The 16144-nt window shown below is 39.8% G+C and overlaps 1 non-coding gene across 1 annotated transcript; it reads right to left on the bottom strand.

Annotated features, from left to right (window-relative positions):
- Nucleotides 1-15323: 15323 nt before the first annotated feature.
- Nucleotides 15324-15430, bottom strand: LOC141604347 (small nucleolar RNA R71). The gene has a single exon (XR_012526051.1). It is a non-coding gene; the product is annotated as a small nucleolar RNA R71 (small nucleolar RNA).
- Nucleotides 15431-16144: the final 714 nt, after the last annotated feature.

Raw genomic sequence — 16144 nt, 5'->3', positions numbered from 1 at the left:
CTTTACTTACTCTTAGAAAATGCAATTTAGATTGATGCCACTGAGGATGAAAAACAAATAATGCCAAAATGCAAGATAAAGGTGGCATGAATCTTTGGCTAGGGCCGTGTATTTGGTGTCGCAGGACTGACTCGTGGGTCCTGCCTGGCGCGTTTCTAGTCCTCTTCTAAGGCTAGTATCGTTTGAGTTGGTCGAGATTAGTCGAGTTTGAAAACTCATTTACATCTAAATCCGTAATTCTAACTGCACCCCCTGAGAGTATGGTTTGACTAAATATGGACCGGCCCAATTAGGTTTGAATTTTCCTCTTGAGTTGACTGGTAGAAGAGCTCGAGCAGATTTAAGCACTAGATGTCCCTCCTTGATGTTTTGAGGTTTAACTTTCTTTTTGAAAGCTCTTCGAATTCGTGCTTGATATGTCTGAACATTATGCAAAGCACGCAGCCATCGTTCGTCGAAGAGGACGGGTTCTTCATATCTGTCTCTATTCCATTCCGCTTCCGGGATTTGGCTTTTGAGTATAATCCGTAGATATGGAATCTCTATTTCTACCGGCTGTACAGCTTCCATGCCGTAAGTTAAATAAAAAGGAGTAGCCCCAGTGGGCGTCCTGACTGAGGTTCGATATCTCCATAAGGCAAAGGGTATCTTCCTAGGCCAATCTCGATAACTATCGATCATTTTCTTTAGGATCATGACTACGTTTTTGTTAGCTGCTTCTACTGTGCCATTAGTCTGAGGTCGGTAGGGCGAGGAATGATGATGCTTGATTTTGTATTTGGCCAACAATTGCTCGATTTCTGCTTGAAAATGGGATCCATTGTCACTGATTATTTCATGTGGACACCCATATAGACAGATGATATTGGTTTGTATGAACTTAGCCACATGCTTAGAGGTAAGGTGGTATAGGATGCCGCTTCGACCCATTTTGTGAAGTAATCGATGGCTACCAAGATGAAACAATGACCACATGTCCCGGCTGGAGTGATCTTCCCAATGATGTCGATTCCCCGAGTGGAGAATGGCCAAGGAGATGTCATTGTATATAGTATAGATGGTAGGACATGCTTTACGTTCCCGAGAATCTGGCAATTGTGGCAACGCCTTACGTATTTGATGCAATCCATTTCCATCGCTGTCCAATAGTATCATAGGTGCATGATCTTTTTTGCCATCATTGGCCCACTCATATGAGGACCGTATTCTCCATCATGGACCTCTTTCATAACTTTCTTTGCTTTTAAATGATCAAGGCAAAGTAAAATGAGGCCTTGTGGCGTTCTCTTGTATAACTCCCCTTGATTTAGGACGTATTGAGATGCTAATTGACAAATCGCTCGTTGCCCCCTCTTATCCATGTGAGGTGGGTATATGTCGTTGAGCTTGTAATTTAGATTGGCTTGGTACCAAGGCTTCTCTTGAATTTCATTTTCATCAGTGACAAAATGCACATAGGCTGGCTCGGATCGCCATTTGATACATAACAACATTTCAAACATGTCGTTAGGCATGTTTATCAAGGATGCAAGTTTCGCAAGAGCGTCTACAAAGTAATTTTCTTCCCAAGGTAAAGCTAAGTAAATGACTTGGTCAAAGAATTGAGCCACTTGATCCATCCTGGCTTGATATTGTGCAAGGCTTTCACTTCGAATTTTCGAAGATGAAGTGATTTGATTGATGATTATAGATGAGTCTCCGTGGACTCGAAGCCTTTTGATGCCTAAACCAACTGCTACTTGTAGACCGATGAGGCGGGCCTCATACTCTATCGCGTTAATAATCACCTCGAAGTCGAGTTTGACAGAAATTGGTGTGTGCTCGCCTTCAAGAGAAATGAGCAACACTCCTATACCGCACCCTCTTAGATTGGAAGCCTCATCAAAGTAGAGGTCCCATGATTCTGCATTGCTGTGCAAAATGTCTTCATCGGGAAGAATTCAGCTATGGCTAATTCCATCATTCTGCATCAGAGTATCAATGACCTGGGTGTCATGAATGGGATTGTCTGCGAAGAATTCGGCTACGGCTCGTCCCTTAATGACCTTCAGAGGTACGTATTTGACAGAATCCATCTTTAAATATACCTTGACGGAGTAGCTAAGCATATAGTGGCGTAGCTTATTGGTTGCCCACACAAGTGCGAGGCAAGTCTTCTCAAGTGGTTTATATTTAGTCTCATACACCAAGAACTTCGTATTAAGGTAGTAGATACAGGGATAAGGGTTGATCTTTTTATGGCGGCATTAGAACTGGTGGTTTAGCCACGATCTCCTTAATTATGTCAAATGCCTTTTCACAATCGCCATGCCATATGGCGTGGTCTGTTTTCTTGAGATTCTTGAATGTAGGTTCATAAAGCATAGCGAGATTTAAAATGAAACCATTGATGTATTGTACTTTGCCCAAGAAACCCCGAACCTCCTTCTCTGTCTGTGGTTGTGGCATTTTGATTAGAGCCTTGATCTTGGATGGATCAATCTCTATACCTCTTTGACTGACTGCATATCCCAACAGTTTGCCGGATGTGACTTCAAATGCGCATTTCTGTGGATTAAGCCGCATGTTGTACATTTGCAATTTGAGAAAGAACTTGCGAAGGTTGGCAATGTGACTTTTCCTATCTTTGAACTTGACAATCATGTCATCGACATATAATTCTACCTCTTTGTACATCATGTCTTGTAACAGGTTAGTCGCGGTGCGTTTATATGTTTCCCCTGCATTGACTAATCCGAACGGTATGACGGTGTAGCAGTAAGTGCCCCATTAAGTGACAAATGTTGTTTTGTACATATCTTCTTCAGCCATTTTGATTTGGTTATACCCGACATATCCGTACATAAAATAGAGGAGTGCGTGATCAGTTGTATTATCTACCAATATATCGATGTGCGGGAGTGGAAAGTCGTGTTTTGGACTAGCCTTGTTTTGGTCCCTGAAATCAACACAATCCCGGATTCGTCCATCCTTTTTGGGTACGGGGACTATATTAGGCACCCAATTTGAGTACTCGGAAACTTTGATGAACCCGTCTTTCAATTGTTTGTCTACTTCCTCCTTTGACATTTAGAGCCCATTCTGCTCTCATTCGAAGAAGCTTCTGCTTCACGGGCTTGAAACCTGGTTTGTTTGGAATTTGATGTTCTGCGATGTCCCTGTCTATCCCTGGCATATATATGTAGGACCAAGCAAAGACGTCTTTGAATTCGTGATGAAGGTCAATGAAGCGAGATCTTTCATACGGGTCAAGGGTCATCCCTATCCTAAGTTCTTGGGGTTCTAAATATGTCCCTACATTGGTAGGTTCAGTGTTCTCTATAACAGGTGCCCTTTTACCCTCCTCTAGTATTTCCTTGATTATGTAGGAAGGTAGTTCAATTGAGTCTGGGTCAGGATTATCCCTAGTATCATCGTGAACACGAGGATTAATCAGAATCGGATTTATTCATATTAATGTTTGAAAATAGCTGAAACAAAGAAGCCATATGTGCTGTAGTTAGTGGCAGTAAATGGACACTTGCAGGGACATTCCCCGAACTATTGTTACTAGACCCTGCTAAGCTAGGATAAACAAAGGGACGGGGAGTGACAACAAGAGAAGTCTCTCTACTGACTTCCCAAGACTTAGACTCAGTTTATAACTCCGACTCTAACTCAGATTCGAACTCGTCGTCTTCTGGTTCTCCTTTGAGCATCTCTCCTTCTCCAGTTGTGAGCTTGAAGAGCCTTCTTTGATTGTTGGTCCATTTGATTGATTTTCTCCATTCTTCCAGCTGATTGGCTGGGTTTTCATCTATGATGAGTGTTGCGGGATTGAAATGGCTGTCTTGAAGTATCATGGAGATAATATCATCCTGGGATGCCTTAACGAATCGGTCTTCTCTGAATAAGAGGCTAACGGCTTGTTCGTCGAGACAAGGTGTCTGGCGATTTCTGACGGTAGGAACCGTTTCCTGGGGAATGAAATAGCAATCGTGGAACACCTCGATTCTAGCTGGCTTGTTGCCTTCAAACATCAAAGGTTCGGGAAATCCGTGATAAGATTCATGGCCCCCTTCCTTGATGAAGTACCTATTCAGCGTAGGGTGATATGGCCGCATTTGTATTCCTCGATCTTTGCGTTCGTGAACTTGAGTAAACATCTCGACGGCCTTGGACACAATAGCCTTTTATCCTAAACCTAATGGTATCTTTTGGGAATGGCCTTATACAAATGGTGGGAGGGTGCTGTTTCGGAGGGGGTTGAGTGGCATTCCTGGAAAGTATCTCTGGGATTTGAATATGTGGTTGACCACCAAGTTGGAGTAGGAGTTAAAGAATAGAGGTGCCAATTCACTTTGCCCAAGGTTGATGATGTGAAATCCTCCTATTCGTTCACTGGATCTGACATGACTTTATTGTTAGACTTCTTTTCGAGGACGGCTCTGATAGGTGACGAAGTGATTGTCACTATTCGACCATCTAGAGGGATTTTGATCATTTAATGAAGCGTGGATGTCAAAACTTTGGAAGTATGAATCCACAGCCTTCCTAGGAGTACATTAAAGGATGCCTCGATGTCTACTATCTGGAAGTTGACCTTTCTTTCAATTGGTCTAGTGGCTATTGTAAGACTGATGAGGCCTATCACTTTGTGTTGGGTCCCATCGTACGCGCGAACACCTTGGTTAGTTGGAGTCCAGTCTGACTCTTTCATGCCTAGCTTGTAAGTTGTTTTTAGTGATATGACATTGACTGCGGAACCATCATCCACTAATGTCATGGATATATTCTTTTTGAGACATGTGACTGTAATGTATAAAGCTAGGTTATGAGTGACGCCGAAAGGTGGTAAGTCTTCGTCTGAGAAAGTAATTGGGTTACATAGCTTCATAGAGTCCTGGAGGACCAGGTTGACCACATCATCTGGAGTATAGTCATGTGCCACATAGAGTTTTGCCAAAGCTTGTAACAAGGCTTGGCGATGTGGAAATGAGCTAGCAACTAGTTGTTAGACTAAAAGATCAGCTCTTGTCTTCTGTAGTTGCTTCAACAAATGGACGGTAACTGAATCTTCATTATTCTCTGTTGGAGATATGGCATTCCTATTTGTAGTTGAACTATTTGTTTGCACTGGAGTGGCATTTTGGTATGGGCGACCAGATCGAGTTAGGTGATATATGTCAAGATCATCTAAAATTTTGACCAAAGGATGTTCTTTAAGGTAGACATCTTCATCATCGTCAGCCTAAATGCCATTTATAGAATTGAGCTCTTCGAGGTATATGATTTCAGATTCCAGATGGGCGACTCGTTCAACCAAATCATCAACTATTGTAAGGACCTCTTGCATCGTAGATTCACAAGACATGGTGATGGCCATTTGCGTGGCTCTTGATGATGAGATTCTTGACTTTTGCAAAGATGACACGACATCTTCTAGTTAAGCAACCTGTCTTCTCACATTCCTTACCCATACGACCAAATCAGCGACAATTGGTGTAATGGTAGAATAGGCTTCCCCATGGTCGACCATGTTGATCTCATTTTCTACGGGAGAGATAAGGTGTGAGCAATCCAAAGTGGATTCCTCATCTGAGATTTATAGAATTCCAAGAGGATTCTCTGTATTGTTAGGCTTACTTGCGGGAGGGATAGGCAAACATCCATCTTCAATCATGTCTTGAAGAGCATGTTTCAGCCTATAACAGTTTTCTGTGTCATGGCCTTTGTCCCTGTGGTATTCGCAATAGGCATTATCGTTCCATTACTTGGTGTTGTTTTCCGGTCAGGTATAGGTCTTATTGTTGGTTGGATTCTTCCTTGCTTCATCAACCTCTTCAGTGCATTTGTGTATGTATCACCGATGTCGGTGAACTTTCTTGGTGTAATGCTTTTCTTGGATGACTCGACGAGGTTGACATCGTTGGTCTTGCTAGTGGAACCGTAGGAACGATTTCCAGTCGATGTTGACCCTTGATATCCGCGTCCTACCATTTTGGACAAGAGCCCTTTGCGAATATCGTCTTCGATCGTTGTACCTAATACTGTTAAGTCTTTGAAAGACATGATGTTTTGGTACCTCAAATGATTTGCGTAGATAGGCATTAGATTGTCCATGAACTTTCCCACAAGAGTGGCTTCATCTGGACGCTCCACTAATTGGGTGCTAGTCTTCCTCCACCTACTTAGGAAGTCGATGAATCCTTCCTTTTCGTTTTGGGTAAGAACCTTTAAGGTGCCCATGTTGACTTGGATTTTGGCATTATCCGCATATTGCTTGGTGAATTCGATAGTTGCATCATCCCAGGTAGAGATCTTCTTGTGATCTAGAGAGTAGAACCATTGTTTGGGAATATTGTCAAGAGATGAAGGAAAGATCCTTAAGAACATCTCTGGCTTAATGCCTTTGATAGACATGTATCCCTTGATGGCACGAATGAGATTTAGAGGGTTTTCGCGCCCCTTGAATTTAGGGATGTCAGTCATGTTGAAGTTAGTTGGTAATTGGGCATTTACTGCTTCATTCTTTCGGTTATTTTCCCGGTAAATATCATCCCCTTTGAGACACATCAGTTGCTCTTCTAGGTATTGGAGACGCTTTCCAGCTTCAGTGAGGATTGGGGAAGAGTCATTTATAAAGGGTGGAGAGTCATCATAGTTAACAACGGGTTCCTCCGTAGGAGGGAGTCTTGCTTCTATAGCCACTATGCGATTTTCGATCGTTTGGAGGCAAGTATAAGCGACATCGTGACTAGTCTAAAGACGGAGTAGTGTAGCCAGGATTTGACTATTGCCATTTCCTTCGAGACCATGGATGCTTGCTGCACTTTCGTTGGTTCCGACCATCTTGGGCTGAGTATACGAACCGACGACGAATCAAGACACATTTGACTATTTGTACACTTACTCAAACAAGACTCGTGACTTGACTAAAAAAGAGGATAAGATAAAAAAGACATGTGTGTGTCATGTGAGGTAGAAGAAAGTTTGACTTTGAAATGTTGTCCTAAACTATCATTGTGTGTGATTGTAGGAGTGTTGATTTTGAAGTTTGATATATTTTTTTTGAAATGATTGACATATTTTTGAAATTTTGACAGAGTTTCGACTTGACTTTGTTGATTTTGAGCCATTTTGAAAGTTTTGTATTTTTGGAAAAGTTTTTTTTTTATTTTGAAAATTTCGTCAGAGTTTTGTTTATAAAAGGTGATAACATACAAGTTATGAGCATAAACATGGGCATTACAACAGTATGCTGAGTGCTTTTAGAAGGTTTTGGTATAAAGGGTGGGTTGCCATACCAAGCCAACACACCATGGTCTATGGAGAGGTCCGTGCCAAACATGAGTTGGGTCGGTTCCTAATCCATTCCCACGAGTAATGAAGGCACTTGATACAAACATGAGTAGGAACTTGCACCGGCCAGACGGGACGATTGGTCGAATGGGTTGGGTAAAGCCTAGGAAGGCTAGCTGAAACGACCTAAGAAAGTCGCGTAATGAAAACCGACAACTGTCTCATATAAACTATTCCCAAACCTTGTTCAAGTTTCACCCTAGGTAACACTAAACTTAGTCTTAGTGTATCATCCCCAGTGGAGTCGCCAAACTGTGGACACACCACCAGCGCCGCACGCACCCGCACGTTGTATTCGAGGCGGTGGCACTTCTCCCACGGAACTTTGGCGCGAGGGCCGAGGCACGTCATGGGCCGTTACCGATTTGAAAGGCATTGAAACCGGTGAAAGGTTTCACAAGCCTGCATTTGTGGAGTCACCACCAATTTTTATGGAAATTTGGAACCGTTTGAATACTTCGCGTCATGTCAAGACACAAAGTAGTGACATGAACACTAAGAAATTCGTTACCCTTAGCATTCTATATCTAGAATGACTCTCGTGATGCCAATGATCACGGATGTTCACAGAGATCTTGAATAAGGGGGTGAGAGTACGTATTAGGAAGCTCGTTTATTTGAACACTTAATTCCGCCCGCCTCGATAGCGGCCTCTACTAATGATCAGGGAAGTCATTTGTACTTAATATGTCGTCAGTTATATGCATGTAATGCAACATCTAATAGATTAATCCTAACATGTGAGAATATTACAATCGAATTACAAGGAATAATTGAATTTACGTCACAAGTACACTTAGAAAGGAATTTGAAAGAAATAGAAAGAATTTGAAAATACGAAAAATATGTCGAATTGGTAGACTAAATAGCGATAATAAGGATAATAGTTGATTAAAACCTAATTTAGAAGAACTATGTCAAAACAAGACGAGTTCAGAGGCAGAAGCCATCTCAGAACAGGCGCAGCATTTGCTGCGTCTCTTAGAAGAGGCGCATCAGTTCATGCGGCTGTTCTTGAGTTGGGTTCTGACTGTGAAAGTCAGACTTGTTCATCATTATAGTTCGTTGGTTGATTGAAGTTGATTATGGAAACATATCTGGAGTAGAAGTGATTTAACATTGTTATATGCATATGAGACCGTCGTAAAACAGGAAAAACGAATTATTACAAGTTAGCATAAGTTAATTATGATATAATGTCGGAAAACATGTTTATATACAAACTTTAGAATAGAGATGGGATTTAAAAGGGTAAAAGAAAGAACATAATCAACAATATGTATCAAAGACGAATTCGAGGGACTTGATATGAAAAATAGAGCCTCTTGAATACGGGTTCGAATTTAATGACGAAAACCCGCGAATATCGAATTATAAGGGATTTAGGTCGGATTTATTGAAAGAATATTGTAAAACAATTTGTGAATGAACAAAAGAAAACTTGAAATGCAATAAAGAAGAAAACGAAAGAAAATCGAGCCTTCGAATGAAACAGACAAAACTCGGAAGAAGAAGAAGAAGAGCAACAACAGCTAAGCAGCCTCTGCAAGAGGCGCAACAAGTGTTGCGACTATTCCAAAAGGTGCAACTTCTATTGCATTTCTTCTCGACGGCGTCGCTCTACTGTTTCGTCAAAATGATTTCAAAATATGATTTTGAAAACGGTTTTAAACATAATCGTGATATAAACTCGTACATTAATTGATATAAAATAAAATACAATAAATAAATTGAGTTTTACACCCTCAGACTTACATTTTTGACGATGCAAGATTAACTAAGTTGTCGTATTTCTAATTGCTCGACTCGATGCAGAATGAAAGTGCCCTCTAAAGAGGAATTAGAAAAAGTTGGTTTAATTGATTGATGTGTAGTGGTCAAATTGGTCGGTCATGCAAACGTGACCGGTCCTTAGAACGATATGAGCTTACGTGGTCGATTGATCAAGCACGTAGGTGTCGAAAAGTAAGAGCACAGTCTTAGAATGTAAAGGGAGAAGAGAAGGGCGGACAGTCGCGTGAGAAATATGTGAGGTGAAGGCCTCTATTTATACTAATCAAATGGAGGAATTATAGTAAGGACAAAATTAGGAAAGGAATCCGGAGGAAATCTGGAAACTGGAGAAAAAGCAGCCCAAGAAGAGGCGCATCAGGAACTACAAACTTTCCAAGAGGCGCAGTACCTGCTGCGTTCTCTCTTGGGTAGTTTCCTCCTCGGCAAGAAAGATTTCCGCGTTTAATTTTAGGAATTAGGAAAGATGTGAGCTTCCTTATTTCGTAAGGTAAATATTTCCATCATAAAAGATAAAATTTAGGAATAGCACTCCGGAAATTTCTAGAACATTCCGACTCGGGTTTTAGACGGTTTTAGAAAATGAAGACGGTTTTTGACTGGGACTCCCTAATGTACTTTAATTATCGTCAAAATAACCGCAATGATACCTAGATGACGATCAAACATGCGGCCCAATCATCACTGGGTGGTTGGCGGGAGGTGCGGAAACGAGGTGTCTACAGAGCCCCCACTTTGACTGAGTCTTGGACAAGGAAAATGTCAAAGTATAGCCTCCAGGTCAATCGAAGATTACAACCTGAAGACGATGGCGATGCGAGGCGGCCCAAGAGGTCTGAGCCAAGGACCTGTCATCGGGAACATTTTAGAATATGTCGACTATCGGGGTGGGTTGTTTAAAGTCCATTAGACTACGTAAGGAGGCTCGCCAGCCATAAGAAGAAATCATACCTGAGGGTTCCCCGGATGAAATGGAACCGAAGTGCTTCGGTGAAACACTTTATCTGAAGGCGTTGGGGCTACAAGGCTTCTGAAGAAACTTCTTATCGCTTCTGAAGGCTAATTCTGAAAAGCAACTTAAGGATATTTCTCTTTGAAGGACTTAACATAAGAACTTGTGAAAATGACTGAAAGGATTATCTAAAGGTTACTGAAAGGGATATTACGATGTAAGAAACCGCTGGGATAAATGCAGGATGGTCTAAGGACCACCGAGGATTATTAACTTGAAGGAGGCAGATCTCTCTGAGAATTGCTGAAGGATAACTTGATTTTATTGAAAACATGATTTTGATTGAAAACTTGACTTGGAACTCTCGCTGGGGAACAAAATCTTGCAACCGCTGGGGATAATGTAGACTGGATGGATTGAAAAGTGTACACCCGAAGAAAAAAATACAAAACAAAACTACCTGTCGCTTTAACGAAAACACCTCAAGGCGGGAAAGTATAGGGCTTGGGCCCACATTAACGGGCTTATAACGACTTGAAAGGAAAGTTGTTGTAAAACTTGCTAAGGAAAAGGCGCAGCAAAGAACAGGCCTGAGGAAAGGGCGCAGCAAGAGATGCGTTTTCTCTTGGGTTCATTCGTGCCTGAGTAAAACAGAACTCAGTACGAGTTCAAATCATTTAAACATAAGCCTTTCTTCTTCTTCTTCTTCCTCTCAACAAACACCCAAAACCTAACCAAATTTTACAAAAATTCGATCAAAATCGGCCATTGACCATGACAAATCCAGGTACGTGTCTCGTCCTTTCTTTAAATTGTATTTGTCGCTTGAATAGGATATAAAAGATAGAGTTTGAAATGTCCTAAAATGTTGAAAATTTTTGGGGTTTCGTCCCAAACGGATTTATCTCTTGAAATTGACTTTAGAAATGCATAATTGAACATGCTAGGAGCATAACCATGTATTCATTTTGACTTTTTGTTGAGTTTTGATGATTTGAGGCCAAAATAAGACGATCTTACTAAACCGCTTCAAAGGGCTCGAAAATGGCTTTAAACTTCTCAATTTTTTACGAAAATCGATGGCTTGGAATTCTTGGAGGATGGGTAAACTTCCTATCATGTCGGAATTTTGATTTGTGACAGGTCTTCTTGTTGGAGTAGTGTCCTCCACAATAAGTGCGTTTACATAATAAATCTCGTAAAAGGAATATCAGGGATTTATTTATTTATTTGTCAGCTGGTCATCGTTAATCGGTAATGATTGGCTGACTAGAGTTTGACATTACTGTCGTGTGACGGCGGTGATCAGCTGATCCCTTTAGGTCACACCTATAGGATGACGCACAAATAGGATAAATTAATTATTTGTATGAGATACGAGATAATTAATTCCTTATTTTATTTGACTTTTAGTTAGTCACGTAAATGTATTATTTGATGACGGGTTATGAACTCGGGATAAGTAGATTTATTATTTAATTATGTGATATTAAATAATAAATATGTATATTATAATTTATTAATTAATTGTTAATTAATTAATTTTATACGATATGTGTATTTGTTTTGAGATGGAATTAGTTAGCTATTTAATTTTACAAGAGGTTGTAATATTAGCTAAGTGGGATAATATTGACACATTGTGTGTTGATAAAATGGTCTTATGATTACTAATGGTTAAGTAGTCATTGGTAGTTAATTTTTATTATTTAAGTAGTCATTTCATAAGTTTGGAAAAATTTGAAGAAAATTTGGTCTTTGTAGTGTGCTTTGGCCGGACCATTCACAACACCAAGAGAACAACTTTTCTTCTTATTTTGTTCATCATAGTTCAATAAAAACACATATAAATATCAACTAATAATATTATCAAAGTAATAATATTAATTAGTACACCAAATATACATATTACAAAGTTACTACTACTATTAACTAGTTATTAATTTTAGTAGTATTTTGGGCTAATTTTGGGTGCCACCTTAGGAGATTACCTATTTTGGTAATTGTGGTGTATTTTGAGGATCATCCACATTCATGCAATTCTTTCTCCAACATTTCGAAGTTCACATCAAAAGACACACCCTCATACTCACAAAGGCTAAGAGTATTTGGCTTACTCAACCTCATGTCTTCTTCATCAAATATCACACTTTCATACTCACAAGAGCTCAAAGATGTTGCTCTTCCAACGTCTCATTTTCCATATCAAAGGTTACTACTTCAAATTCACATTCATGATCAATGTCCAAAGAACGGTGGGGAGTAATTGCTTGGTATTCTTTCAATTGGGCAATTTGAATCTCCAATTCCTCACCTTGGGCAACAATGCCTTGAAGAACATTGTCCCTCTTTTGCCTCCCCTCTAGCATTTGTTTGAAGAAGTTTTGTTGATCTCCCATCATTTGGAGAATCATATTTTGAATGGGTTCATCTTCTTGTTGTGGGCATGTGTGAAAGTGGTTGTATTGTGGCAATTGAAAGTCATTATGAAGTGGGTATTGATTGGGTGGTTGTTATGGATATTGCATGTGGTGATTTTGGTGGGAAAAATTAGGGTAGTGGTTAGGATTTTCATTGTACAAATAGTAAGGTAGGTTTGTGTTGACTTGCTTCTCAAACTCCCCATACCCATAGTCATACTCAAAAGATCCACCACATACTCCATGTACCAAGTCTTGAGCCATCATAGCTAAGACAAGGAAACAACTACAAACATGGAAACTACAATAAAATGGTAAGTGATGTGACCATTATTTGAGCATATTTAGTCCCCGAATTAGCCTTGTTCCCATGCTTTTTAGTGCATATTAGGGTCATTTATTGTCTTTAGTCCTTTGTTTTGCATATTCTTTGAGGTTTTGATCCCTTGGTAGGAAAGGAGAGCAAACCTTGCATTTTCATGGCAAAACGGAGCTAAATTGATTGAATTCAATGACCAAGCATCAAAGAGAAGACAAGGCTAGAAGGCCTTTGTACATATTGTAGTAGATGGGCAATGATGAGAAACGATCCTTGCATCTCCGACAAAATCCTCAAGGATTGTATGAAGAAGAAGGAAGAAAAGAATAAGGGAAGAAGCTGATCAAGAATCCGAGCGGATTACCCTCTGGACGCCCGTCCAGCACAAGGAATCCGAGCGTCTTCCTCAAAGGAATGCTCGTCCAAAACCACCACAATCCGCCCTTCCTACCAACAAATCCGCTCGTCCAAAAGACCCACAATCCGCTCGTCCCGTGCCCTGGACGCTCGGATTGTGTGACAGCTATTCCGTTTTCTTCTTGCTCTATGAAGGATGCGCATACCTCGGGAAAGACTAGCAAAAAGGAGACTCGCATATTTTTCTGAGAGGAGCGATTCCCCAAGGACTTAATCGTCATTTAAACCCTTAGTAGACCCTAATTTGTGTACCTAATCCCCACTATAAATACCCCATTAGTCTAATTAGATTATCATGTTCTTCTTATCAATCTTTAGTGTAGTTTATATCATTCTAATCTCTCTTTAATCTTGTAATCAACTTTTAATCAAGTCTTAATACAAATCTCATTTCCTTAATCTCTCTTTTGTTCATCTTTCATTTTGGGTAATTGTAGATTATTTGGGTTATTATTGGGAGATTGACAACCTTCCAATCAATCATCAAGTACTTCTATTATTCTTTGCTTTATTATTGGAATCATTAGTAGGTATAATCCTCTTAATCCGTTTTTTTAATTATTATTAATCATCTTCATTTATTCATCATGTTTTACTTTGTTGGTATGATTGACAACCTTGCTAGCATGTTCAACAAGATAATGAGTGATTAGTTTCCTTAACTAGGGTTAATGAGTAATTAGCGGAAACCAACATGGGGGATGATTCATGCTTAAATTAATATGTTTTCATAGTTTATTTGCTTGCTTGTTATGATCTCAACTTATGCACATGTCATGTTTGATGAAATGCGAGCCTATGAATCCTTGCATTTTTTACCACCACCTATCTTTTCAATGAGACTTGTAAGACATATACCAACTCGAGTATCATTAGACCATGCATATAGTTGAGTAGGGAAGATTAAGTCGAGTTGTAGGTGTTGTACAATCTAATCGATTCGCCTCCGGGACCCAAACTTTCCTAGGATTGTAAGATATAAACCTACTCGATCCATCACAACAATAATTGCTTGCTTATAATTTGAGAATATGTTTGTATGATCAATTCCCATGAATCCCCTATGACCCCATGACACCCTAGTGCCTTTTATCAATTGTTTACATCCCTTTTTAATCACCTTGCTTGTTTACTTTCATTGCTATTTAGTTTAGTGATCTTCTATTCCAACCCCAAATTGTGACACCCCTAGACACCGCTAGTTATAATTGAAAATCTCACTTCAATACCCGTCCCTTGGGATCCGACCTTTACTTGCCTCTTTACTAATAATAGATTTATTTGTGGAGTTATAAATATTGTTTTGGTCTAGGTGCTCCTAACGACAAGTACCGAAAACTAAACCTCTGAAGAGGGTTCGACCAAAAATGGCGTCGTTGCCGGGGACGGTGTTAACTTGATTTATATTTTCTTAGATTGTTATTAGTTGTGTCTTTCTTTGCCTTGTGGATGTAAAACTCCTCAAGGTTTGTTCTAATTATTTTCAAGTTGTTTGATATTTTGCATGTCTAGAAGATCACAAGGTAACTTGTTACCCTTTGATCACAAAATTGAAAGGACTTTGACAAATAATAGAAGACTTGCTAGAGGAACTTTGAGAGGTATTGGTGAGGTTGTAGATATTCAACCAAACGCTATTGAGTTTGTCAACCCTTTTGCAAGAGAAGGTGAGGAGAACCCAACACAAAATCCAATACAAAATCAACCCACAATGCCTAAATTTTCATCAGATTCCGTACCAATCGAACAGAACCTACCCAATGGTACTCCCACACAACAACACTTAACCGGAAATTTCATTGCCAAATCAGCATTTATTCAATTAGTCGAAAGAAGCCAATTTGGGGGGATGCCTAGTGAAGACCCTCACTCTCACATGGAGACTTTTTGTGACTATTGTGATGCGATTTCTCAAACCGGTGTAACTCAAGACCAAATTCGATAGGTCTTATTTCCTTTTTCTCTAATTGGCACCACAAAACAATTGTTGAAAGGCCTTGATAAGGCTACTCTCGGAATTGACTCTTGGAAGAAATTGGCTCTAGCTTTCTACAAAAAGTTCTACCCACCGGAAAAGACTAACATGCTAAGAGCTCAAATTACGGGCTTTAAGCAAAGAGATGAAGAATCCTTGTATGAAGCTTGGGAGCGATTCAAGGAAATATGTCGCTCATGTCCTCATCATGGACTTAGAGAGTGGTTCTTGGTACAACAATTTTGGAATGGTCTTTATGAAGACTCAAGAAAAATTCTCAACATGGGATCAAATGGTATGTTCATCGAAGTTAACGATAATCAAACTTGGAACAAGATTGAGGAAATGACAGTCCATAATTCACAATATAGTAGACCCCGCAAGGCTACTAGAGGAGGAAAGCATGAAGTGGACTCTATTACTCAATTGGGTTCTCAACTTAGTGCTCACATTGATACCATCAATTTGAAGTTCAAAAAGCTATGGCTAGACTTGAAGAAGCCTCAAAATCACCAAAGCATCATGTTAATGCCATGACGACATCTTCATCAATCCCAAGTGGGATATGTGAGAATTGTGGAACTTTGGGACATGACCAAAGTGAATGTAGGGGAACAAATGAACAAGTGAATGCTTTTCAAGCATACAAGAGTGGTACCCCTTATTCAAATTATTACAATGAAAACACCAAATTCCACCCAAATCTCTCATACAAAAGCCAAAATGTTCAAAACCCTCAACGAACATACACCCCACCTCCCATGAGAAACCAAAATCAAAGACCCTTTTACAACCAAAACCAAGGTTACCAAAATCAAACTCCATACAATCAACAAAATGACCAAGGTTTTGATGTTCAAAAAGCGGTCCTCCAAATGCAAAAGAATCAACAAGAGTTTTTCACTCAAATGCAAAAGGATAGTCAAGCA

Source organism: Silene latifolia, chromosome 9, assembly GCF_048544455.1.
Source record: "Silene latifolia isolate original U9 population chromosome 9, ASM4854445v1, whole genome shotgun sequence".
Classification (NCBI taxonomy): domain Eukaryota; kingdom Viridiplantae; phylum Streptophyta; class Magnoliopsida; order Caryophyllales; family Caryophyllaceae; genus Silene; species Silene latifolia.
This window is presented reverse-complemented; position numbering and strand designations above follow the sequence as displayed.